This window comes from Phyllobates terribilis, unplaced genomic scaffold (genome assembly GCF_046119375.1).
Source record: "Phyllobates terribilis strain yellow unplaced genomic scaffold, ASM4611937v1 Scaffold_1248__1_contigs__length_344610, whole genome shotgun sequence".
Classification (NCBI taxonomy): domain Eukaryota; kingdom Metazoa; phylum Chordata; class Amphibia; order Anura; family Dendrobatidae; genus Phyllobates; species Phyllobates terribilis.
In genome coordinates, this window is record NW_027364008.1 from 247411 (window position 1) to 272658 (window position 25248).

At 41.9% G+C, this 25248-nt stretch overlaps 15 non-coding genes across 15 annotated transcripts; all 15 read left to right on the top strand.

Moving 5' to 3' along the window:
• The first annotated feature begins 793 nt into the window (after positions 1-793).
• Positions 794-865, top strand: TRNAE-UUC (transfer RNA glutamic acid (anticodon UUC)). Its single transcript has one exon. It is a non-coding gene; the product is annotated as a tRNA-Glu (tRNA).
• A 1624-nt stretch (positions 866-2489) lies between these two features.
• TRNAE-UUC (transfer RNA glutamic acid (anticodon UUC)) lies at positions 2490-2561 on the top strand. Its single transcript has one exon. It is a non-coding gene; the product is annotated as a tRNA-Glu (tRNA).
• Positions 2562-4185: 1624 nt separating this feature from the next.
• Positions 4186-4257, top strand: TRNAE-UUC (transfer RNA glutamic acid (anticodon UUC)). Its single transcript has one exon. It is a non-coding gene; the product is annotated as a tRNA-Glu (tRNA).
• A 1624-nt stretch (positions 4258-5881) lies between these two features.
• On the top strand, positions 5882-5953 carry TRNAE-UUC (transfer RNA glutamic acid (anticodon UUC)). The gene has a single exon. It is a non-coding gene; the product is annotated as a tRNA-Glu (tRNA).
• A 1625-nt stretch (positions 5954-7578) lies between these two features.
• TRNAE-UUC (transfer RNA glutamic acid (anticodon UUC)) lies at positions 7579-7650 on the top strand. The gene has a single exon. It is a non-coding gene; the product is annotated as a tRNA-Glu (tRNA).
• Positions 7651-9274: 1624 nt separating this feature from the next.
• Positions 9275-9346, top strand: TRNAE-UUC (transfer RNA glutamic acid (anticodon UUC)). The gene has a single exon. It is a non-coding gene; the product is annotated as a tRNA-Glu (tRNA).
• Positions 9347-10970: 1624 nt separating this feature from the next.
• TRNAE-UUC (transfer RNA glutamic acid (anticodon UUC)) lies at positions 10971-11042 on the top strand. The gene has a single exon. It is a non-coding gene; the product is annotated as a tRNA-Glu (tRNA).
• Positions 11043-12665: 1623 nt separating this feature from the next.
• Positions 12666-12737, top strand: TRNAE-UUC (transfer RNA glutamic acid (anticodon UUC)). Its single transcript has one exon. It is a non-coding gene; the product is annotated as a tRNA-Glu (tRNA).
• A 1624-nt stretch (positions 12738-14361) lies between these two features.
• TRNAE-UUC (transfer RNA glutamic acid (anticodon UUC)) lies at positions 14362-14433 on the top strand. The gene has a single exon. It is a non-coding gene; the product is annotated as a tRNA-Glu (tRNA).
• A 1623-nt stretch (positions 14434-16056) lies between these two features.
• On the top strand, positions 16057-16128 carry TRNAE-UUC (transfer RNA glutamic acid (anticodon UUC)). Its single transcript has one exon. It is a non-coding gene; the product is annotated as a tRNA-Glu (tRNA).
• Positions 16129-17751: 1623 nt separating this feature from the next.
• TRNAE-UUC (transfer RNA glutamic acid (anticodon UUC)) lies at positions 17752-17823 on the top strand. Its single transcript has one exon. It is a non-coding gene; the product is annotated as a tRNA-Glu (tRNA).
• A 1625-nt stretch (positions 17824-19448) lies between these two features.
• On the top strand, positions 19449-19520 carry TRNAE-UUC (transfer RNA glutamic acid (anticodon UUC)). Its single transcript has one exon. It is a non-coding gene; the product is annotated as a tRNA-Glu (tRNA).
• Positions 19521-21144: 1624 nt separating this feature from the next.
• Positions 21145-21216, top strand: TRNAE-UUC (transfer RNA glutamic acid (anticodon UUC)). Its single transcript has one exon. It is a non-coding gene; the product is annotated as a tRNA-Glu (tRNA).
• Positions 21217-22839: 1623 nt separating this feature from the next.
• TRNAE-UUC (transfer RNA glutamic acid (anticodon UUC)) lies at positions 22840-22911 on the top strand. The gene has a single exon. It is a non-coding gene; the product is annotated as a tRNA-Glu (tRNA).
• Positions 22912-24536: 1625 nt separating this feature from the next.
• Positions 24537-24608, top strand: TRNAE-UUC (transfer RNA glutamic acid (anticodon UUC)). Its single transcript has one exon. It is a non-coding gene; the product is annotated as a tRNA-Glu (tRNA).
• The last annotated feature ends 640 nt before the right edge of the window (positions 24609-25248 follow it).

Sequence of the window (25248 nt, forward strand, 5' to 3'; positions counted from 1 at the left end):
AGAACTGAATTGGAAAGTTCAGAGTTAGTGACAAAATCTCTTGAGAAAAGGAGGATGCCACGTGTGAGCAAAAAACTCATGATCTTCAAATTATTCAACTGACGTGCCAAAAACCTTGACCATGTAGCGTGTTTCAGCTCTTGTAATGTTGATGTTTTGTATTCAAAGCAAAACACTCTTTTTTTTTTTTTTTTTTTTACACCTGTCTTGCTGTTTACTGTACTGCTTACACCATGTGGAGAAAGACTTAGTTAGTATTCCTGGTTGACTGGTTCGATTCCTGCTATGGGAGAGACTTTTTTTTGGGGACTAGTGTCCACATTCCAAAGCCAACACGTGCCTTGCAGACAGAATCAGTTTAGGTTGGAACTGCTCTTTGCAGCCAAAAATGCAGACCACCAGGTTTTTTGGATATTTATTTGCACAAAAGCTTATTTGATGTCATATCTCAAACCATTCATATCTCTCACTTTTAATTCCTGGGTGTTAAGGGACTCAACAAGCCTTTATCCCTGTTTGTCATTGGAGCTCCCCTTCCATCAATTGGTGATATTTTGCTACTGAATGGAAAAGAGCTGTGACTCTCTAGCCAAGATGGTTGCAAAATCAGTTAAGGAAACACGGTACCAGTGCCCCATGTGAGAATCGAACTCATGACCTTCAGATTACGAGACTGACGCGCTACCTGCTGCGCTAACGAGGCAAAATGCACGTAATAATCTGCGGAAGTTGCTTGTGCAAAGCAGTACACCTCTTTTTTTTCATATTGTAAGTGAGCTGGCAGTACATCTTCTCCCATATGGTCTAGCGGTTAGGATTCCTGGTTTTCACCCAGGCGGCCCGGGTTCGACTCCCGGTATGGGAACGCATCCTTTTCTGCACCGCTGCCAACATTCAAAAACTGACGCGTGTTTTTTAGTCAAACGTATTTCAAGTAGGATTTGTTTTTTTCAGGCAAAAATGCTGAACGCCCGCGTTTTGGCACTTCATTCTGACCCTTCACACAAGATTCAATTTGGATTCGTAGCTCAACTCATTCTCAACCACCCCTTTTTACACTAAAGTGTCAAGGGACTCAACAACTCATGGGTCCGGTAAGTTATTTGGATTCCCATTTCCTTTCTAATGGAAAAAGTTGTAGAATTGAATGGAAAAGTTCTAAGTTGGTGACAAAATCTCTCGAGAAAAGGAGGGAACAGTGCCCTGTGTGAGGCTCGAACTCACGAGCTTCAGATTATGAGACTGACGTGCTACCTACTGCGCTAACGAGGCAAGCTGTACCTGCAGATCTGCAGAAGTTTATTGTGCATAGCAGAAAACTTTTTTTTTTCATAATGTCACTGAGACATTAGTGCATCTTTTCCCATATGGTCTAGCGGTTAGGATTCCTGGCTCTCACCCAGGTGGCCCGGGTTTGACTCCCGGTATGGGAATGCATCTTTATCTTAGCTACTGCCACCATTCAAAGACTGACACGTGTTTTTCAATCAAAAATGTTTCTGGTAGATTTTCACTTTGCAACAAAAATACTTAACATTGGCGATGCATTATGACTTTTGCAAAAGATTTCCTTTTGTTTCATAGCTTAAGCCTTTTTCAACTACACAGTTTTACACAAAAGTGTCAAGGGACTCAACAAGCCATGTGTCCTGTCTGTCATTAGGGCTCCCATGTTCTTTCTAATCGGAAACAGTTTAGAACTGAATTGGAAAGTTCAGAGTTAGTGACAAAATCTCTTGAGAAAAGGAGGATGCCACGTGTGAGCAAAAAACTCATGATCTTCAAATTATTCAACTGACGTGCCAAAAACCTTGACCATGTAGCGTGTTTCAGCTCTTGTAATGTTGATGTTTTGTATTCAAAGCAAAACACTCTTTTTTTTTTTTTTTTTTTTACACCTGTCTTGCTGTTTACTGTACTGCTTACACCATGTGGAGAAAGACTTAGTTAGTATTCCTGGTTGACTGGTTCGATTCCTGCTATGGGAGAGACTTTTTTTTGGGGACTAGTGTCCACATTCCAAAGCCAACACGTGCCTTGCAGACAGAATCAGTTTAGGTTGGAACTGCTCTTTGCAGCCAAAAATGCAGACCACCAGGTTTTTTGGATATTTATTTGCACAAAAGCTTATTTGATGTCATATCTCAAACCATTCATATCTCTCACTTTTAATTCCTGGGTGTTAAGGGACTCAACAAGCCTTTATCCCTGTTTGTCATTGGAGCTCCCCTTCCATCAATTGGTGATATTTTGCTACTGAATGGAAAAGAGCTGTGACTCTCTAGCCAAGATGGTTGCAAAATCAGTTAAGGAAACACGGTACCAGTGCCCCATGTGAGAATCGAACTCATGACCTTCAGATTACGAGACTGACGCGCTACCTGCTGCGCTAACGAGGCAAAATGCACGTAATAATCTGCGGAAGTTGCTTGTGCAAAGCAGTACACCTCTTTTTTTTCATATTGTAAGTGAGCTGGCAGTACATCTTCTCCCATATGGTCTAGCGGTTAGGATTCCTGGTTTTCACCCAGGCGGCCCGGGTTCGACTCCCGGTATGGGAACGCATCCTTTTCTGCACCGCTGCCAACATTCAAAAACTGACGCGTGTTTTTTAGTCAAACGTATTTCAAGTAGGATTTGTTTTTTTCAGGCAAAAATGCTGAACGCCCGCGTTTTGGCACTTCATTCTGACCCTTCACACAAGATTCAATTTGGATTCGTAGCTCAACTCATTCTCAACCACCCCTTTTTACACTAAAGTGTCAAGGGACTCAACAACTCATGGGTCCGGTAAGTTATTTGGATTCCCATTTCCTTTCTAATGGAAAAAGTTGTAGAATTGAATGGAAAAGTTCTAAGTTGGTGACAAAATCTCTCGAGAAAAGGAGGGAACAGTGCCCCGTGTGAGGCTCGAACTCACGAGCTTCAGATTATGAGACTGACGTGCTACCTACTGCGCTAACGAGGCAAGCTGTACCTGCAGATCTGCAGAAGTTTATTGTGCATAGCAGAAAACTTTTTTTTTTCATAATGTCACTGAGACATTAGTGCATCTTTTCCCATATGGTCTAGCGGTTAGGATTCCTGGCTCTCACCCAGGTGGCCCGGGTTTGACTCCCGGTATGGGAATGCATCTTTATCTTAGCTACTGCCACCATTCAAAGACTGACACGTGTTTTTCAATCAAAAATGTTTCTGGTAGATTTTCACTTTGCAACAAAAATACTTAACATTGGCGATGCATTATGACTTTTGCAAAAGATTTCCTTTTGTTTCATAGCTTAAGCCTTTTTCAACTACACAGTTTTACACAAAAGTGTCAAGGGACTCAACAAGCCATGTGTCCTGTCTGTCATTAGGGCTCCCATGTTCTTTCTAATCGGAAACAGTTTAGAACTGAATTGGAAAGTTCAGAGTTAGTGACAAAATCTCTTGAGAAAAGGAGGATGCCACGTGTGAGCAAAAAACTCATGATCTTCAAATTATTCAACTGACGTGCCAAAAACCTTGACCATGTAGCGTGTTTCAGCTCTTGTAATGTTGATGTTTTGTATTCAAAGCAAAACACTCTTTTTTTTTTTTTTTTTTTTACACCTGTCTTGCTGTTTACTGTACTGCTTACACCATGTGGAGAAAGACTTAGTTAGTATTCCTGGTTGACTGGTTCGATTCCTGCTATGGGAGAGACTTTTTTTTGGGGACTAGTGTCCACATTCCAAAGCCAACACGTGCCTTGCAGACAGAATCAGTTTAGGTTGGAACTGCTCTTTGCAGCCAAAAATGCAGACCACCAGGTTTTTTGGATATTTATTTGCACAAAAGCTTATTTGATGTCATATCTCAAACCATTCATATCTCTCACTTTTAATTCCTGGGTGTTAAGGGACTCAACAAGCCTTTATCCCTGTTTGTCATTGGAGCTCCCCTTCCATCAATTGGTGATATTTTGCTACTGAATGGAAAAGAGCTGTGACTCTCTAGCCAAGATGGTTGCAAAATCAGTTAAGGAAACACGGTACCAGTGCCCCATGTGAGAATCGAACTCATGACCTTCAGATTACGAGACTGACGCGCTACCTGCTGCGCTAACGAGGCAAAATGCACGTAATAATCTGCGGAAGTTGCTTGTGCAAAGCAGTACACCTCTTTTTTTTCATATTGTAAGTGAGCTGGCAGTACATCTTCTCCCATATGGTCTAGCGGTTAGGATTCCTGGTTTTCACCCAGGCGGCCCGGGTTCGACTCCCGGTATGGGAACGCATCCTTTTCTGCACCGCTGCCAACATTCAAAAACTGACGCGTGTTTTTTAGTCAAACGTATTTCAAGTAGGATTTGTTTTTTTCAGGCAAAAATGCTGAACGCCCGCGTTTTGGCACTTCATTCTGACCCTTCACACAAGATTCAATTTGGATTCGTAGCTCAACTCATTCTCAACCACCCCTTTTTACACTAAAGTGTCAAGGGACTCAACAACTCATGGGTCCGGTAAGTTATTTGGATTCCCATTTCCTTTCTAATGGAAAAAGTTGTAGAATTGAATGGAAAAGTTCTAAGTTGGTGACAAAATCTCTCGAGAAAAGGAGGGAACAGTCCCCTGTGTGAGGCTCGAACTCACGAGCTTCAGATTATGAGACTGACGTGCTACCTACTGCGCTAACGAGGCAAGCTGTACCTGCAGATCTGCAGAAGTTTATTGTGCATAGCAGAAAACTTTTTTTTTTCATAATGTCACTGAGACATTAGTGCATCTTTTCCCATATGGTCTAGCGGTTAGGATTCCTGGCTCTCACCCAGGTGGCCCGGGTTTGACTCCCGGTATGGGAATGCATCTTTATCTTAGCTACTGCCACCATTCAAAGACTGACACGTGTTTTTCAATCAAAAATGTTTCTGGTAGATTTTCACTTTGCAACAAAAATACTTAACATTGGCGATGCATTATGACTTTTGCAAAAGATTTCCTTTTGTTTCATAGCTTAAGCCTTTTTCAACTACACAGTTTTACACAAAAGTGTCAAGGGACTCAACAAGCCATGTGTCCTGTCTGTCATTAGGGCTCCCATGTTCTTTCTAATCGGAAACAGTTTAGAACTGAATTGGAAAGTTCAGAGTTAGTGACAAAATCTCTTGAGAAAAGGAGGATGCCACGTGTGAGCAAAAAACTCATGATCTTCAAATTATTCAACTGACGTGCCAAAAACCTTGACCATGTAGCGTGTTTCAGCTCTTGTAATGTTGATGTTTTGTATTCAAAGCAAAACACTCTTTTTTTTTTTTTTTTTTTTACACCTGTCTTGCTGTTTACTGTACTGCTTACACCATGTGGAGAAAGACTTAGTTAGTATTCCTGGTTGACTGGTTCGATTCCTGCTATGGGAGAGACTTTTTTTTGGGGACTAGTGTCCACATTCCAAAGCCAACACGTGCCTTGCAGACAGAATCAGTTTAGGTTGGAACTGCTCTTTGCAGCCAAAAATGCAGACCACCAGGTTTTTTGGATATTTATTTGCACAAAAGCTTATTTGATGTCATATCTCAAACCATTCATATCTCTCACTTTTAATTCCTGGGTGTTAAGGGACTCAACAAGCCTTTATCCCTGTTTGTCATTGGAGCTCCCCTTCCATCAATTGGTGATATTTTGCTACTGAATGGAAAAGAGCTGTGACTCTCTAGCCAAGATGGTTGCAAAATCAGTTAAGGAAACACGGTACCAGTGCCCCATGTGAGAATCGAACTCATGACCTTCAGATTACGAGACTGACGCGCTACCTGCTGCGCTAACGAGGCAAAATGCACGTAATAATCTGCGGAAGTTGCTTGTGCAAAGCAGTACACCTCTTTTTTTTCATATTGTAAGTGAGCTGGCAGTACATCTTCTCCCATATGGTCTAGCGGTTAGGATTCCTGGTTTTCACCCAGGTGGCCCGGGTTCGACTCCCGGTATGGGAACGCATCCTTTTCTGCACCGCTGCCAACATTCAAAAACTGACGCGTGTTTTTTAGTCAAACGTATTTCAAGTAGGATTTGTTTTTTTCAGGCAAAAATGCTGAACGCCCGCGTTTTGGCACTTCATTCTGACCCTTCACACAAGATTCAATTTGGATTCGTAGCTCAACTCATTCTCAACCACCCCTTTTTACACTAAAGTGTCAAGGGACTCAACAACTCATGGGTCCGGTAAGTTATTTGGATTCCCATTTCCTTTCTAATGGAAAAAGTTGTAGAATTGAATGGAAAAGTTCTAAGTTGGTGACAAAATCTCTCGAGAAAAGGAGGGAACAGTGCCCCGTGTGAGGCTCGAACTCACGAGCTTCAGATTATGAGACTGACGTGCTACCTACTGCGCTAACGAGGCAAGCTGTACCTGCAGATCTGCAGAAGTTTATTGTGCATAGCAGAAAACTTTTTTTTTTCATAATGTCACTGAGACATTAGTGCATCTTTTCCCATATGGTCTAGCGGTTAGGATTCCTGGCTCTCACCCAGGTGGCCCGGGTTTGACTCCCGGTATGGGAATGCATCTTTATCTTAGCTACTGCCACCATTCAAAGACTGACACGTGTTTTTCAATCAAAAATGTTTCTGGTAGATTTTCACTTTGCAACAAAAATACTTAACATTGGCGATGCATTATGACTTTTGCAAAAGATTTCCTTTTGTTTCATAGCTTAAGCCTTTTTCAACTACACAGTTTTACACAAAAGTGTCAAGGGACTCAACAAGCCATGTGTCCTGTCTGTCATTAGGGCTCCCATGTTCTTTCTAATCGGAAACAGTTTAGAACTGAATTGGAAAGTTCAGAGTTAGTGACAAAATCTCTTGAGAAAAGGAGGATGCCACGTGTGAGCAAAAAACTCATGATCTTCAAATTATTCAACTGACGTGCCAAAAACCTTGACCATGTAGCGTGTTTCAGCTCTTGTAATGTTGATGTTTTGTATTCAAAGCAAAACACTCTTTTTTTTTTTTTTTTTTTTTACACCTGTCTTGCTGTTTACTGTACTGCTTACACCATGTGGAGAAAGACTTAGTTAGTATTCCTGGTTGACTGGTTCGATTCCTGCTATGGGAGAGACTTTTTTTTGGGGACTAGTGTCCACATTCCAAAGCCAACACGTGCCTTGCAGACAGAATCAGTTTAGGTTGGAACTGCTCTTTGCAGCCAAAAATGCAGACCACCAGGTTTTTTGGATATTTATTTGCACAAAAGCTTATTTGATGTCATATCTCAAACCATTCATATCTCTCACTTTTAATTCCTGGGTGTTAAGGGACTCAACAAGCCTTTATCCCTGTTTGTCATTGGAGCTCCCCTTCCATCAATTGGTGATATTTTGCTACTGAATGGAAAAGAGCTGTGACTCTCTAGCCAAGATGGTTGCAAAATCAGTTAAGGAAACACGGTACCAGTGCCCCATGTGAGAATCGAACTCATGACCTTCAGATTACGAGACTGACGCGCTACCTGCTGCGCTAACGAGGCAAAATGCACGTAATAATCTGCGGAAGTTGCTTGTGCAAAGCAGTACACCTCTTTTTTTTCATATTGTAAGTGAGCTGGCAGTACATCTTCTCCCATATGGTCTAGCGGTTAGGATTCCTGGTTTTCACCCAGGCGGCCCGGGTTCGACTCCCGGTATGGGAACGCATCCTTTTCTGCACCGCTGCCAACATTCAAAAACTGACGCGTGTTTTTTAGTCAAACGTATTTCAAGTAGGATTTGTTTTTTTCAGGCAAAAATGCTGAACGCCCGCGTTTTGGCACTTCATTCTGACCCTTCACACAAGATTCAATTTGGATTCGTAGCTCAACTCATTCTCAACCACCCCTTTTTACACTAAAGTGTCAAGGGACTCAACAACTCATGGGTCCGGTAAGTTATTTGGATTCCCATTTCCTTTCTAATGGAAAAAGTTGTAGAATTGAATGGAAAAGTTCTAAGTTGGTGACAAAATCTCTCGAGAAAAGGAGGGAACAGTCCCCTGTGTGAGGCTCGAACTCACGAGCTTCAGATTATGAGACTGACGTGCTACCTACTGCGCTAACGAGGCAAGCTGTACCTGCAGATCTGCAGAAGTTTATTGTGCATAGCAGAAAACTTTTTTTTTTCATAATGTCACTGAGACATTAGTGCATCTTTTCCCATATGGTCTAGCGGTTAGGATTCCTGGCTCTCACCCAGGTGGCCCGGGTTTGACTCCCGGTATGGGAATGCATCTTTATCTTAGCTACTGCCACCATTCAAAGACTGACACGTGTTTTTCAATCAAAAATGTTTCTGGTAGATTTTCACTTTGCAACAAAAATACTTAACATTGGCGATGCATTATGACTTTTGCAAAAGATTTCCTTTTGTTTCATAGCTTAAGCCTTTTTCAACTACACAGTTTTACACAAAAGTGTCAAGGGACTCAACAAGCCATGTGTCCTGTCTGTCATTAGGGCTCCCATGTTCTTTCTAATCGGAAACAGTTTAGAACTGAATTGGAAAGTTCAGAGTTAGTGACAAAATCTCTTGAGAAAAGGAGGATGCCACGTGTGAGCAAAAAACTCATGATCTTCAAATTATTCAACTGACGTGCCAAAAACCTTGACCATGTAGCGTGTTTCAGCTCTTGTAATGTTGATGTTTTGTATTCAAAGCAAAACACTCTTTTTTTTTTTTTTTTTTTTACACCTGTCTTGCTGTTTACTGTACTGCTTACACCATGTGGAGAAAGACTTAGTTAGTATTCCTGGTTGACTGGTTCGATTCCTGCTATGGGAGAGACTTTTTTTTGGGGACTAGTGTCCACATTCCAAAGCCAACACGTGCCTTGCAGACAGAATCAGTTTAGGTTGGAACTGCTCTTTGCAGCCAAAAATGCAGACCACCAGGTTTTTTGGATATTTATTTGCACAAAAGCTTATTTGATGTCATATCTCAAACCATTCATATCTCTCACTTTTAATTCCTGGGTGTTAAGGGACTCAACAAGCCTTTATCCCTGTTTGTCATTGGAGCTCCCCTTCCATCAATTGGTGATATTTTGCTACTGAATGGAAAAGAGCTGTGACTCTCTAGCCAAGATGGTTGCAAAATCAGTTAAGGAAACACGGTACCAGTGCCCCATGTGAGAATCGAACTCATGACCTTCAGATTACGAGACTGACGCGCTACCTGCTGCGCTAACGAGGCAAAATGCACGTAAAAATCTGTGGAAGTTGCTTGTGCAAAGCAGTACACCTCTTTTTTTTCATATTGTAAGTGAGCTGGCAGTACATCTTCTCCCATATGGTCTAGCGGTTAGGATTCCTGGTTTTCACCCAGGCGGCCCGGGTTCGACTCCCGGTATGGGAACGCATCCTTTTCTGCACCGCTGCCAACATTCAAAAACTGACGCGTGTTTTTTAGTCAAACGTATTTCAAGTAGGATTTGTTTTTTTCAGGCAAAAATGCTGAACGCCCGCGTTTTGGCACTTCATTCTGACCCTTCACACAAGATTCAATTTGGATTCGTAGCTCAACTCATTCTCAACCACCCCTTTTTACACTAAAGTGTCAAGGGACTCAACAACTCATGGGTCCGGTAAGTTATTTGGATTCCCATTTCCTTTCTAATGGAAAAAGTTGTAGAATTGAATGGAAAAGTTCTAAGTTGGTGACAAAATCTCTCGAGAAAAGGAGGGAACAGTGCCCCGTGTGAGGCTCGAACTCACGAGCTTCAGATTATGAGACTGACGTGCTACCTACTGCGCTAACGAGGCAAGCTGTACCTGCAGATCTGCAGAAGTTTATTGTGCATAGCAGAAAACTTTTTTTTTTCATAATGTCACTGAGACATTAGTGCATCTTTTCCCATATGGTCTAGCGGTTAGGATTCCTGGCTCTCACCCAGGTGGCCCGGGTTTGACTCCCGGTATGGGAATGCATCTTTATCTTAGCTACTGCCACCATTCAAAGACTGACACGTGTTTTTCAATCAAAAATGTTTCTGGTAGATTTTCACTTTGCAACAAAAATACTTAACATTGGCGATGCATTATGACTTTTGCAAAAGATTTCCTTTTGTTTCATAGCTTAAGCCTTTTTCAACTACACAGTTTTACACAAAAGTGTCAAGGGACTCAACAAGCCATGTGTCCTGTCTGTCATTAGGGCTCCCATGTTCTTTCTAATCGGAAACAGTTTAGAACTGAATTGGAAAGTTCAGAGTTAGTGACAAAATCTCTTGAGAAAAGGAGGATGCCACGTGTGAGCAAAAAACTCATGATCTTCAAATTATTCAACTGACGTGCCAAAAACCTTGACCATGTAGCGTGTTTCAGCTCTTGTAATGTTGATGTTTTGTATTCAAAGCAAAACACTCTTTTTTTTTTTTTTTTTTTTACACCTGTCTTGCTGTTTACTGTACTGCTTACACCATGTGGAGAAAGACTTAGTTAGTATTCCTGGTTGACTGGTTCGATTCCTGCTATGGGAGAGACTTTTTTTTGGGGACTAGTGTCCACATTCCAAAGCCAACACGTGCCTTGCAGACAGAATCAGTTTAGGTTGGAACTGCTCTTTGCAGCCAAAAATGCAGACCACCAGGTTTTTTGGATATTTATTTGCACAAAAGCTTATTTGATGTCATATCTCAAACCATTCATATCTCTCACTTTTAATTCCTGGGTGTTAAGGGACTCAACAAGCCTTTATCCCTGTTTGTCATTGGAGCTCCCCTTCCATCAATTGGTGATATTTTGCTACTGAATGGAAAAGAGCTGTGACTCTCTAGCCAAGATGGTTGCAAAATCAGTTAAGGAAACACGGTACCAGTGCCCCATGTGAGAATCGAACTCATGACCTTCAGATTACGAGACTGACGCGCTACCTGCTGCGCTAACGAGGCAAAATGCACGTAAAAATCTGTGGAAGTTGCTTGTGCAAAGCAGTACACCTCTTTTTTTTCATATTGTAAGTGAGCTGGCAGTACATCTTCTCCCATATGGTCTAGCGGTTAGGATTCCTGGTTTTCACCCAGGCGGCCCGGGTTCGACTCCCGGTATGGGAACGCATCCTTTTCTGCACCGCTGCCAACATTCAAAAACTGACGCGTGTTTTTTAGTCAAACGTATTTCAAGTAGGATTTGTTTTTTTCAGGCAAAAATGCTGAACGCCCGCGTTTTGGCACTTCATTCTGACCCTTCACACAAGATTCAATTTGGATTCGTAGCTCAACTCATTCTCAACCACCCCTTTTTACACTAAAGTGTCAAGGGACTCAACAACTCATGGGTCCGGTAAGTTATTTGGATTCCCATTTCCTTTCTAATGGAAAAAGTTGTAGAATTGAATGGAAAAGTTCTAAGTTGGTGACAAAATCTCTCGAGAAAAGGAGGGAACAGTGCCCCGTGTGAGGCTCGAACTCACGAGCTTCAGATTATGAGACTGACGTGCTACCTACTGCGCTAACGAGGCAAGCTGTACCTGCAGATCTGCAGAAGTTTATTGTGCATAGCAGAAAACTTTTTTTTTTCATAATGTCACTGAGACATTAGTGCATCTTTTCCCATATGGTCTAGCGGTTAGGATTCCTGGCTCTCACCCAGGTGGCCCGGGTTTGACTCCCGGTATGGGAATGCATCTTTATCTTAGCTACTGCCACCATTCAAAGACTGACACGTGTTTTTCAATCAAAAATGTTTCTGGTAGATTTTCACTTTGCAACAAAAATACTTAACATTGGCGATGCATTATGACTTTTGCAAAAGATTTCCTTTTGTTTCATAGCTTAAGCCTTTTTCAACTACACAGTTTTACACAAAAGTGTCAAGGGACTCAACAAGCCATGTGTCCTGTCTGTCATTAGGGCTCCCATGTTCTTTCTAATCGGAAACAGTTTAGAACTGAATTGGAAAGTTCAGAGTTAGTGACAAAATCTCTTGAGAAAAGGAGGATGCCACGTGTGAGCAAAAAACTCATGATCTTCAAATTATTCAACTGACGTGCCAAAAACCTTGACCATGTAGCGTGTTTCAGCTCTTGTAATGTTGATGTTTTGTATTCAAAGCAAAACACTCTTTTTTTTTTTTTTTTTTTACACCTGTCTTGCTGTTTACTGTACTGCTTACACCATGTGGAGAAAGACTTAGTTAGTATTCCTGGTTGACTGGTTCGATTCCTGCTATGGGAGAGACTTTTTTTTGGGGACTAGTGTCCACATTCCAAAGCCAACACGTGCCTTGCAGACAGAATCAGTTTAGGTTGGAACTGCTCTTTGCAGCCAAAAATGCAGACCACCAGGTTTTTTGGATATTTATTTGCACAAAAGCTTATTTGATGTCATATCTCAAACCATTCATATCTCTCACTTTTAATTCCTGGGTGTTAAGGGACTCAACAAGCCTTTATCCCTGTTTGTCATTGGAGCTCCCCTTCCATCAATTGGTGATATTTTGCTACTGAATGGAAAAGAGCTGTGACTCTCTAGCCAAGATGGTTGCAAAATCAGTTAAGGAAACACGGTACCAGTGCCCCATGTGAGAATCGAACTCATGACCTTCAGATTACGAGACTGACGCGCTACCTGCTGCGCTAACGAGGCAAAATGCACGTAATAATCTGCGGAAGTTGCTTGTGCAAAGCAGTACACCTCTTTTTTTTCATATTGTAAGTGAGCTGGCAGTACATCTTCTCCCATATGGTCTAGCGGTTAGGATTCCTGGTTTTCACCCAGGCGGCCCGGGTTCGACTCCCGGTATGGGAACGCATCCTTTTCTGCACCGCTGCCAACATTCAAAAACTGACGCGTGTTTTTTAGTCAAACGTATTTCAAGTAGGATTTGTTTTTTTCAGGCAAAAATGCTGAACGCCCGCGTTTTGGCACTTCATTCTGACCCTTCACACAAGATTCAATTTGGATTCGTAGCTCAACTCATTCTCAACCACCCCTTTTTACACTAAAGTGTCAAGGGACTCAACAACTCATGGGTCCGGTAAGTTATTTGGATTCCCATTTCCTTTCTAATGGAAAAAGTTGTAGAATTGAATGGAAAAGTTCTAAGTTGGTGACAAAATCTCTCGAGAAAAGGAGGGAACAGTCCCCTGTGTGAGGCTCGAACTCACGAGCTTCAGATTATGAGACTGACGTGCTACCTACTGCGCTAACGAGGCAAGCTGTACCTGCAGATCTGCAGAAGTTTATTGTGCATAGCAGAAAACTTTTTTTTTTCATAATGTCACTGAGACATTAGTGCATCTTTTCCCATATGGTCTAGCGGTTAGGATTCCTGGCTCTCACCCAGGTGGCCCGGGTTTGACTCCCGGTATGGGAATGCATCTTTATCTTAGCTACTGCCACCATTCAAAGACTGACACGTGTTTTTCAATCAAAAATGTTTCTGGTAGATTTTCACTTTGCAACAAAAATACTTAACATTGGCGATGCATTATGACTTTTGCAAAAGATTTCCTTTTGTTTCATAGCTTAAGCCTTTTTCAACTACACAGTTTTACACAAAAGTGTCAAGGGACTCAACAAGCCATGTGTCCTGTCTGTCATTAGGGCTCCCATGTTCTTTCTAATCGGAAACAGTTTAGAACTGAATTGGAAAGTTCAGAGTTAGTGACAAAATCTCTTGAGAAAAGGAGGATGCCACGTGTGAGCAAAAAACTCATGATCTTCAAATTATTCAACTGACGTGCCAAAAACCTTGACCATGTAGCGTGTTTCAGCTCTTGTAATGTTGATGTTTTGTATTCAAAGCAAAACACTCTTTTTTTTTTTTTTTTTTTTACACCTGTCTTGCTGTTTACTGTACTGCTTACACCATGTGGAGAAAGACTTAGTTAGTATTCCTGGTTGACTGGTTCGATTCCTGCTATGGGAGAGACTTTTTTTTGGGGACTAGTGTCCACATTCCAAAGCCAACACGTGCCTTGCAGACAGAATCAGTTTAGGTTGGAACTGCTCTTTGCAGCCAAAAATGCAGACCACCAGGTTTTTTGGATATTTATTTGCACAAAAGCTTATTTGATGTCATATCTCAAACCATTCATATCTCTCACTTTTAATTCCTGGGTGTTAAGGGACTCAACAAGCCTTTATCCCTGTTTGTCATTGGAGCTCCCCTTCCATCAATTGGTGATATTTTGCTACTGAATGGAAAAGAGCTGTGACTCTCTAGCCAAGATGGTTGCAAAATCAGTTAAGGAAACACGGTACCAGTGCCCCATGTGAGAATCGAACTCATGACCTTCAGATTACGAGACTGACGCGCTACCTGCTGCGCTAACGAGGCAAAATGCACGTAAAAATCTGTGGAAGTTGCTTGTGCAAAGCAGTACACCTCTTTTTTTTCATATTGTAAGTGAGCTGGCAGTACATCTTCTCCCATATGGTCTAGCGGTTAGGATTCCTGGTTTTCACCCAGGCGGCCCGGGTTCGACTCCCGGTATGGGAACGCATCCTTTTCTGCACCGCTGCCAACATTCAAAAACTGACGCGTGTTTTTTAGTCAAACGTATTTCAAGTAGGATTTGTTTTTTTCAGGCAAAAATGCTGAACGCCCGCGTTTTGGCACTTCATTCTGACCCTTCACACAAGATTCAATTTGGATTCGTAGCTCAACTCATTCTCAACCACCCCTTTTTACACTAAAGTGTCAAGGGACTCAACAACTCATGGGTCCGGTAAGTTATTTGGATTCCCATTTCCTTTCTAATGGAAAAAGTTGTAGAATTGAATGGAAAAGTTCTAAGTTGGTGACAAAATCTCTCGAGAAAAGGAGGGAACAGTGCCCCGTGTGAGGCTCGAACTCACGAGCTTCAGATTATGAGACTGACGTGCTACCTACTGCGCTAACGAGGCAAGCTGTACCTGCAGATCTGCAGAAGTTTATTGTGCATAGCAGAAAACTTTTTTTTTTCATAATGTCACTGAGACATTAGTGCATCTTTTCCCATATGGTCTAGCGGTTAGGATTCCTGGCTCTCACCCAGGTGGCCCGGGTTTGACTCCCGGTATGGGAATGCATCTTTATCTTAGCTACTGCCACCATTCAAAGACTGACACGTGTTTTTCAATCAAAAATGTTTCTGGTAGATTTTCACTTTGCAACAAAAATACTTAACATTGGCGATGCATTATGACTTTTGCAAAAGATTTCCTTTTGTTTCATAGCTTAAGCCTTTTTCAACTACACAGTTTTACACAAAAGTGTCAAGGGACTCAACAAGCCATGTGTCCTGTCTGTCATTAGGGCTCCCATGTTCTTTCTAATCGGAAACAGTTTAGAACTGAATTGGAAAGTTCAGAGTTAGTGACAAAATCTCTTGAGAAAAGGAGGATGCCACGTGTGAGCAAAAAACTCATGATCTTCAAATTATTCAACTGACGTGCCAAAAACCTTGACCATGTAGCGTGTTTCAGCTCTTGTAATGTTGATGTTTTGTATTCAAAGCAAAACACTCTTTTTTTTTTTTTTTTTTTACACCTGTCTTGCTGTTTACTGTACTGCTTACACCATGTGGAGAAAGACTTAGTTAGTATTCCTGGTTGACTGGTTCGATTCCTGCTATGGGAGAGACTTTTTTTTGGGGACTAGTGTCCACATTCCAAAGCCAACACGTGCCTTGCAGACAGAATCAGTTTAGGTTGGAACTGCTCTTTGCAGCCAAAAATGCAGACCACCAGGTTTTTTGGATATTTATTTGCACAAAAGCTTATTTGATGTCATATCTCAAACCATTCATATCTCTCACTTTTAATTCCTGGGTGTTAAGGGACTCAACAAGCCTTTATCCCTGTTTGTCATTGGAGCTCCCCTTCCATCAATTGGTGATATTTTGCTACTGAATGGAAAAGAGCTGTGACTCTCTAGCCAAGATGGTTGCAAAATCAGTTAAGGAAACACGGTACCAGTGCCCCATGTGAGAATCGAACTCATGACCTTCAGATTACGAGACTGACGCGCTACCTGCTGCGCTAACGAGGCAAAATGCACGTAATAATCTGCGGAAGTTGCTTGTGCAAAGCAGTACACCTCTTTTTTTTCATATTGTAAGTGAGCTGGCAGTACATCTTCTCCCATATGGTCTAGCGGTTAGGATTCCTGGTTTTCACCCAGGTGGCCCGGGTTCGACTCCCGGTATGGGAACGCATCCTTTTCTGCACCGCTGCCAACATTCAAAAACTGACGCGTGTTTTTTAGTCAAACGTATTTCAAGTAGGATTTGTTTTTTTCAGGCAAAAATGCTGAACGCCCGCGTTTTGGCACTTCATTCTGACCCTTCACACAAGATTCAATTTGGATTCGTAGCTCAACTCATTCTCAACCACCCCTTTTTACACTAAAGTGTCAAGGGACTCAACAACTCATGGGTCCGGTAAGTTATTTGGATTCCCATTTCCTTTCTAATGGAAAAAGTTGTAGAATTGAATGGAAAAGTTCTAAGTTGGTGACAAAATCTCTCGAGAAAAGGAGGGAACAGTGCCCCGTGTGAGGCTCGAACTCACGAGCTTCAGATTATGAGACTGACGTGCTACCTACTGCGCTAACGAGGCAAGCTGTACCTGCAGATCTGCAGAAGTTTATTGTGCATAGCAGAAAACTTTTTTTTTTCATAATGTCACTGAGACATTAGTGCATCTTTTCCCATATGGTCTAGCGGTTAGGATTCCTGGCTCTCACCCAGGTGGCCCGGGTTTGACTCCCGGTATGGGAATGCATCTTTATCTTAGCTACTGCCACCATTCAAAGACTGACACGTGTTTTTCAATCAAAAATGTTTCTGGTAGATTTTCACTTTGCAACAAAAATACTTAACATTGGCGATGCATTATGACTTTTGCAAAAGATTTCCTTTTGTTTCATAGCTTAAGCCTTTTTCAACTACACAGTTTTACACAAAAGTGTCAAGGGACTCAACAAGCCATGTGTCCTGTCTGTCATTAGGGCTCCCATGTTCTTTCTAATCGGAAACAGTTTAGAACTGAATTGGAAAGTTCAGAGTTAGTGACAAAATCTCTTGAGAAAAGGAGGATGCCACGTGTGAGCAAAAAACTCATGATCTTCAAATTATTCAACTGACGTGCCAAAAACCTTGACCATGTAGCGTGTTTCAGCTCTTGTAATGTTGATGTTTTGTATTCAAAGCAAAACACTCTTTTTTTTTTTTTTTTTTTACACCTGTCTTGCTGTTTACTGTACTGCTTACACCATGTGGAGAAAGACTTAGTTAGTATTCCTGGTTGACTGGTTCGATTCCTGCTATGGGAGAGACTTTTTTTTGGGGACTAGTGTCCACATTCCAAAGCCAACACGTGCCTTGCAGACAGAATCAGTTTAGGTTGGAACTGCTCTTTGCAGCCAAAAATGCAGACCACCAGGTTTTTTGGATATTTATTTGCACAAAAGCTTATTTGATGTCATATCTCAAACCATTCATATCTCTCACTTTTAATTCCTGGGTGTTAAGGGACTCAACAAGCCTTTATCCCTGTTTGTCATTGGAGCTCCCCTTCCATCAATTGGTGATATTTTGCTACTGAATGGAAAAGAGCTGTGACTCTCTAGCCAAGATGGTTGCAAAATCAGTTAAGGAAACACGGTACCAGTGCCCCATGTGAGAATCGAACTCATGACCTTCAGATTACGAGACTGACGCGCTACCTGCTGCGCTAACGAGGCAAAATGCACGTAATAATCTGCGGAAGTTGCTTGTGCAAAGCAGTACACCTCTTTTTTTTCATATTGTAAGTGAGCTGGCAGTACATCTTCTCCCATATGGTCTAGCGGTTAGGATTCCTGGTTTTCACCCAGGTGGCCCGGGTTCGACTCCCGGTATGGGAACGCATCCTTTTCTGCACCGCTGCCAACATTCAAAAACTGACGCGTGTTTTTTAGTCAAACGTATTTCAAGTAGGATTTGTTTTTTTCAGGCAAAAATGCTGAACGCCCGCGTTTTGGCACTTCATTCTGACCCTTCACACAAGATTCAATTTGGATTCGTAGCTCAACTCATTCTCAACCACCCCTTTTTACACTAAAGTGTCAAGGGACTCAACAACTCATGGGTCCGGTAAGTTATTTGGATTCCCATTTCCTTTCTAATGGAAAAAGTTGTAGAATTGAATGGAAAAGTTCTAAGTTGGTGACAAAATCTCTCGAGAAAAGGAGGGAACAGTGCCCCGTGTGAGGCTCGAACTCACGAGCTTCAGATTATGAGACTGACGTGCTACCTACTGCGCTAACGAGGCAAGCTGTACCTGCAGATCTGCAGAAGTTTATTGTGCATAGCAGAAAACTTTTTTTTTTCATAATGTCACTGAGACATTAGTGCATCTTTTCCCATATGGTCTAGCGGTTAGGATTCCTGGCTCTCACCCAGGTGGCCCGGGTTTGACTCCCGGTATGGGAATGCATCTTTATCTTAGCTACTGCCACCATTCAAAGACTGACACGTGTTTTTCAATCAAAAATGTTTCTGGTAGATTTTCACTTTGCAACAAAAATACTTAACATTGGCGATGCATTATGACTTTTGCAAAAGATTTCCTTTTGTTTCATAGCTTAAGCCTTTTTCAACTACACAGTTTTACACAAAAGTGTCAAGGGACTCAACAAGCCATGTGTCCTGTCTGTCATTAGGGCTCCCATGTTCTTTCTAATCGGAAACAGTTTAGAACTGAATTGGAAAGTTCAGAGTTAGTGACAAAATCTCTTGAGAAAAGGAGGATGCCACGTGTGAGCAAAAAACTCATGATCTTCAAATTATTCAACTGACGTGCCAAAAACCTTGACCATGTAGCGTGTTTCAGCTCTTGTAATGTTGATGTTTTGTATTCAAAGCAAAACACTCTTTTTTTTTTTTTTTTTTTTTACACCTGTCTTGCTGTTTACTGTACTGCTTACACCATGTGGAGAAAGACTTAGTTAGTATTCCTGGTTGACTGGTTCGATTCCTGCTATGGGAGAGACTTTTTTTTGGGGACTAGTGTCCACATTCCAAAGCCAACACGTGCCTTGCAGACAGAATCAGTTTAGGTTGGAACTGCTCTTTGCAGCCAAAAATGCAGACCACCAGGTTTTTTGGATATTTATTTGCACAAAAGCTTATTTGATGTCATATCTCAAACCATTCATATCTCTCACTTTTAATTCCTGGGTGTTAAGGGACTCAACAAGCCTTTATCCCTGTTTGTCATTGGAGCTCCCCTTCCATCAATTGGTGATATTTTGCTACTGAATGGAAAAGAGCTGTGACTCTCTAGCCAAGATGGTTGCAAAATCAGTTAAGGAAACACGGTACCAGTGCCCCATGTGAGAATCGAACTCATGACCTTCAGATTACGAGACTGACGCGCTACCTGCTGCGCTAACGAGGCAAAATGCACGTAATAATCTGCGGAAGTTGCTTGTGCAAAGCAGTACACCTCTTTTTTTTCATATTGTAAGTGAGCTGGCAGTACATCTTCTCCCATATGGTCTAGCGGTTAGGATTCCTGGTTTTCACCCAGGCGGCCCGGGTTCGACTCCCGGTATGGGAACGCATCCTTTTCTGCACCGCTGCCAACATTCAAAAACTGACGCGTGTTTTTTAGTCAAACGTATTTCAAGTAGGATTTGTTTTTTTCAGGCAAAAATGCTGAACGCCCGCGTTTTGGCACTTCATTCTGACCCTTCACACAAGATTCAATTTGGATTCGTAGCTCAACTCATTCTCAACCACCCCTTTTTACACTAAAGTGTCAAGGGACTCAACAACTCATGGGTCCGGTAAGTTATTTGGATTCCCATTTCCTTTCTAATGGAAAAAGTTGTAGAATTGAATGGAAAAGTTCTAAGTTGGTGACAAAATCTCTCGAGAAAAGGAGGGAACAGTCCCCTGTGTGAGGCTCGAACTCACGAGCTTCAGATTATGAGACTGACGTGCTACCTACTGCGCTAACGAGGCAAGCTGTACCTGCAGATCTGCAGAAGTTTATTGTGCATAGCAGAAAACTTTTTTTTTTCATAATGTCACTGAGACATTAGTGCATCTTTTCCCATATGGTCTAGCGGTTAGGATTCCTGGCTCTCACCCAGGTGGCCCGGGTTTGACTCCCGGTATGGGAATGCATCTTTATCTTAGCTACTGCCACCATTCAAAGACTGACACGTGTTTTTCAATCAAAAATGTTTCTGGTAGATTTTCACTTTGCAACAAAAATACTTAACATTGGCGATGCATTATGACTTTTGCAAAAGATTTCCTTTTGTTTCATAGCTTAAGCCTTTTTCAACTACACAGTTTTACACAAAAGTGTCAAGGGACTCAACAAGCCATGTGTCCTGTCTGTCATTAGGGCTCCCATGTTCTTTCTAATCGGAAACAGTTTAGAACTGAATTGGAAAGTTCAGAGTTAGTGACAAAATCTCTTGAGAAAAGGAGGATGCCACGTGTGAGCAAAAAACTCATGATCTTCAAATTATTCAACTGACGTGCCAAAAACCTTGACCATGTAGCGTGTTTCAGCTCTTGTAATGTTGATGTTTTGTATTCAAAGCAAAACACTCTTTTTTTTTTTTTTTTTTTTACACCTGTCTTGCTGTTTACTGTACTGCTTACACCATGTGGAGAAAGACTTAGTTAGTATTCCTGGTTGACTGGTTCGATTCCTGCTATGGGAGAGACTTTTTTTTGGGGACTAGTGTCCACATTCCAAAGCCAACACGTGCCTTGCAGACAGAATCAGTTTAGGTTGGAACTGCTCTTTGCAGCCAAAAATGCAGACCACCAGGTTTTTTGGATATTTATTTGCACAAAAGCTTATTTGATGTCATATCTCAAACCATTCATATCTCTCACTTTTAATTCCTGGGTGTTAAGGGACTCAACAAGCCTTTATCCCTGTTTGTCATTGGAGCTCCCCTTCCATCAATTGGTGATATTTTGCTACTGAATGGAAAAGAGCTGTGACTCTCTAGCCAAGATGGTTGCAAAATCAGTTAAGGAAACACGGTACCAGTGCCCCATGTGAGAATCGAACTCATGACCTTCAGATTACGAGACTGACGCGCTACCTGCTGCGCTAACGAGGCAAAATGCACGTAAAAATCTGTGGAAGTTGCTTGTGCAAAGCAGTACACCTCTTTTTTTTCATATTGTAAGTGAGCTGGCAGTACATCTTCTCCCATATGGTCTAGCGGTTAGGATTCCTGGTTTTCACCCAGGCGGCCCGGGTTCGACTCCCGGTATGGGAACGCATCCTTTTCTGCACCGCTGCCAACATTCAAAAACTGACGCGTGTTTTTTAGTCAAACGTATTTCAAGTAGGATTTTTTTTTTTCAGGCAAAAATGCTGAACGCCCGCGTTTTGGCACTTCATTCTGACCCTTCACACAAGATTCAATTTGGATTCGTAGCTCAACTCATTCTCAACCACCCCTTTTTACACTAAAGTGTCAAGGGACTCAACAACTCATGGGTCCGGTAAGTTATTTGGATTCCCATTTCCTTTCTAATGGAAAAAGTTGTAGAATTGAATGGAAAAGTTCTAAGTTGGTGACAAAATCTCTCGAGAAAAGGAGGGAACAGTGCCCCGTGTGAGGCTCGAACTCACGAGCTTCAGATTATGAGACTGACGTGCTACCTACTGCGCTAACGAGGCAAGCTGTACCTGCAGATCTGCAGAAGTTTATTGTGCATAGCAGAAAACTTTTTTTTTTCATAATGTCACTGAGACATTAGTGCATCTTTTCCCATATGGTCTAGCGGTTAGGATTCCTGGCTCTCACCCAGGTGGCCCGGGTTTGACTCCCGGTATGGGAATGCATCTTTATCTTAGCTACTGCCACCATTCAAAGACTGACACGTGTTTTTCAATCAAAAATGTTTCTGGTAGATTTTCACTTTGCAACAAAAATACTTAACATTGGCGATGCATTATGACTTTTGCAAAAGATTTCCTTTTGTTTCATAGCTTAAGCCTTTTTCAACTACACAGTTTTACACAAAAGTGTCAAGGGACTCAACAAGCCATGTGTCCTGTCTGTCATTAGGGCTCCCATGTTCTTTCTAATCGGAAACAGTTTAGAACTGAATTGGAAAGTTCAGAGTTAGTGACAAAATCTCTTGAGAAAAGGAGGATGCCACGTGTGAGCAAAAAACTCATGATCTTCAAATTATTCAACTGACGTGCCAAAAACCTTGACCATGTAGCGTGTTTCAGCTCTTGTAATGTTGATGTTTTGTATTCAAAGCAAAACACTCTTTTTTTTTTTTTTTTTTTACACCTGTCTTGCTGTTTACTGTACTGCTTACACCATGTGGAGAAAGACTTAGTTAGTATTCCTGGTTGACTGGTTCGATTCCTGCTATGGGAGAGACTTTTTTTTGGGGACTAGTGTCCACATTCCAAAGCCAACACGTGCCTTGCAGACAGAATCAGTTTAGGTTGGAACTGCTCTTTGCAGCCAAAAATGCAGACCACCAGGTTTTTTGGATATTTATTTGCACAAAAGCTTATTTGATGTCATATCTCAAACCATTCATATCTCTCACTTTTAATTCCTGGGTGTTAAGGGACTCAACAAGCCTTTATCCCTGTTTGTCATTGGAGCTCCCCTTCCATCAATTGGTGATATTTTGCTACTGAATGGAAAAGAGCTGTGACTCTCTAGCCAAGATGGTTGCAAAATCAGTTAAGGAAACACGGTACCAGTGCCCCATGTGAGAATCGAACTCATGACCTTCAGATTACGAGACTGACGCGCTACCTGCTGCGCTAACGAGGCAAAATGCACGTAATAATCTGCGGAAGTTGCTTGTGCAAAGCAGTACACCTCTTTTTTTTCATATTGTAAGTGAGCTGGCAGTACATCTTCTCCCATATGGTCTAGCGGTTAGGATTCCTGGTTTTCACCCAGGTGGCCCGGGTTCGACTCCCGGTATGGGAACGCATCCTTTTCTGCACCGCTGCCAACATTCAAAAACTGACGCGTGTTTTTTAGTCAAACGTATTTCAAGTAGGATTTGTTTTTTTCAGGCAAAAATGCTGAACGCCCGCGTTTTGGCACTTCATTCTGACCCTTCACACAAGATTCAATTTGGATTCGTAGCTCAACTCATTCTCAACCACCCCTTTTTACACTAAAGTGTCAAGGGACTCAACAACTCATGGGTCCGGTAAGTTATTTGGATTCCCATTTCCTTTCTAATGGAAAAAGTTGTAGAATTGAATGGAAAAGTTCTAAGTTGGTGACAAAATCTCTCGAGAAAAGGAGGGAACAGTGCCCCGTGTGAGGCTCGAACTCACGAGCTTCAGATTATGAGACTGACGTGCTACCTACTGCGCTAACGAGGCAAGCTGTACCTGCAGATCTGCAGAAGTTTATTGTGCATAGCAGAAAACTTTTTTTTTTCATAATGTCACTGAGACATTAGTGCATCTTTTCCCATATGGTCTAGCGGTTAGGATTCCTGGCTCTCACCCAGGTGGCCCGGGTTTGACTCCCGGTATGGGAATGCATCTTTATCTTAGCTACTGCCACCATTCAAAGACTGACACGTGTTTTTCAATCAAAAATGTTTCTGGTAGATTTTCACTTTGCAACAAAAATACTTAACATTGGCGATGCATTATGACTTTTGCAAAAGATTTCCTTTTGTTTCATAGCTTAAGCCTTTTTCAACTACACAGTTTTACACAAAAGTGTCAAGGGACTCAACAAGCCATGTGTCCTGTCTGTCATTAGGGCTCCCATGTTCTTTCTAATCGGAAACAGTTTAGAACTGAATTGGAAAGTTCAGAGTTAGTGACAAAATCTCTTGAGAAAAGGAGGATGCCACGTGTGAGCAAAAAACTCATGATCTTCAAATTATTCAACTGACGTGCCAAAAACCTTGACCATGTAGCGTGTTTCAGCTCTTGTAATGTTGATGTTTTGTATTCAAAGCAAAACACTCTTTTTTTTTTTTTTTTTTTTTACACCTGTCTTGCTGTTTACTGTACTGCTTACACCATGTGGAGAAAGACTTAGTTAGTATTCCTGGTTGACTGGTTCGATTCCTGCTATGGGAGAGACTTTTTTTTGGGGACTAGTGTCCACATTCCAAAGCCAACACGTGCCTTGCAGACAGAATCAGTTTAGGTTGGAACTGCTCTTTGCAGCCAAAAATGCAGACCACCAGGTTTTTTGGATATTTATTTGCACAAAAGCTTATTTGATGTCATATCTCAAACCATTCATATCTCTCACTTTTAATTCCTGGGTGTTAAGGGACTCAACAAGCCTTTATCCCTGTTTGTCATTGGAGCTCCCCTTCCATCAATTGGTGATATTTTGCTACTGAATGGAAAAGAGCTGTGACTCTCTAGCCAAGATGGTTGCAAAATCAGTTAAGGAAACACGGTACCAGTGCCCCATGTGAGAATCGAACTCATGACCTTCAGATTACGAGACTGACGCGCTACCTGCTGCGCTAACGAGGCAAAATGCACGTAATAATCTGCGGAAGTTGCTTGTGCAAAGCAGTACACCTCTTTTTTTTCATATTGTAAGTGAGCTGGCAGTACATCTTCTCCCATATGGTCTAGCGGTTAGGATTCCTGGTTTTCACCCAGGCGGCCCGGGTTCGACTCCCGGTATGGGAACGCATCCTTTTCTGCACCGCTGCCAACATTCAAAAACTGACGCGTGTTTTTTAGTCAAACGTATTTCAAGTAGGATTTGTTTTTTTCAGGCAAAAATGCTGAACGCCCGCGTTTTGGCACTTCATTCTGACCCTTCACACAAGATTCAATTTGGATTCGTAGCTCAACTCATTCTCAACCACCCCTTTTTACACTAAAGTGTCAAGGGACTCAACAACTCATGGGTCCGGTAAGTTATTTGGATTCCCATTTCCTTTCTAATGGAAAAAGTTGTAGAATTGAATGGAAAAGTTCTAAGTTGGTGACAAAATCTCTCGAGAAAAGGAGGGAACAGTCCCCTGTGTGAGGCTCGAACTCACGAGCTTCAGATTATGAGACTGACGTGCTACCTACTGCGCTAACGAGGCAAGCTGTACCTGCAGATCTGCAGAAGTTTATTGTGCATAGCAGAAAACTTTTTTTTTTCATAATGTCACTGAGACATTAGTGCATCTTTTCCCATATGGTCTAGCGGTTAGGATTCCTGGCTCTCACCCAGGTGGCCCGGGTTTGACTCCCGGTATGGGAATGCATCTTTATCTTAGCTACTGCCACCATTCAAAGACTGACACGTGTTTTTCAATCAAAAATGTTTCTGGTA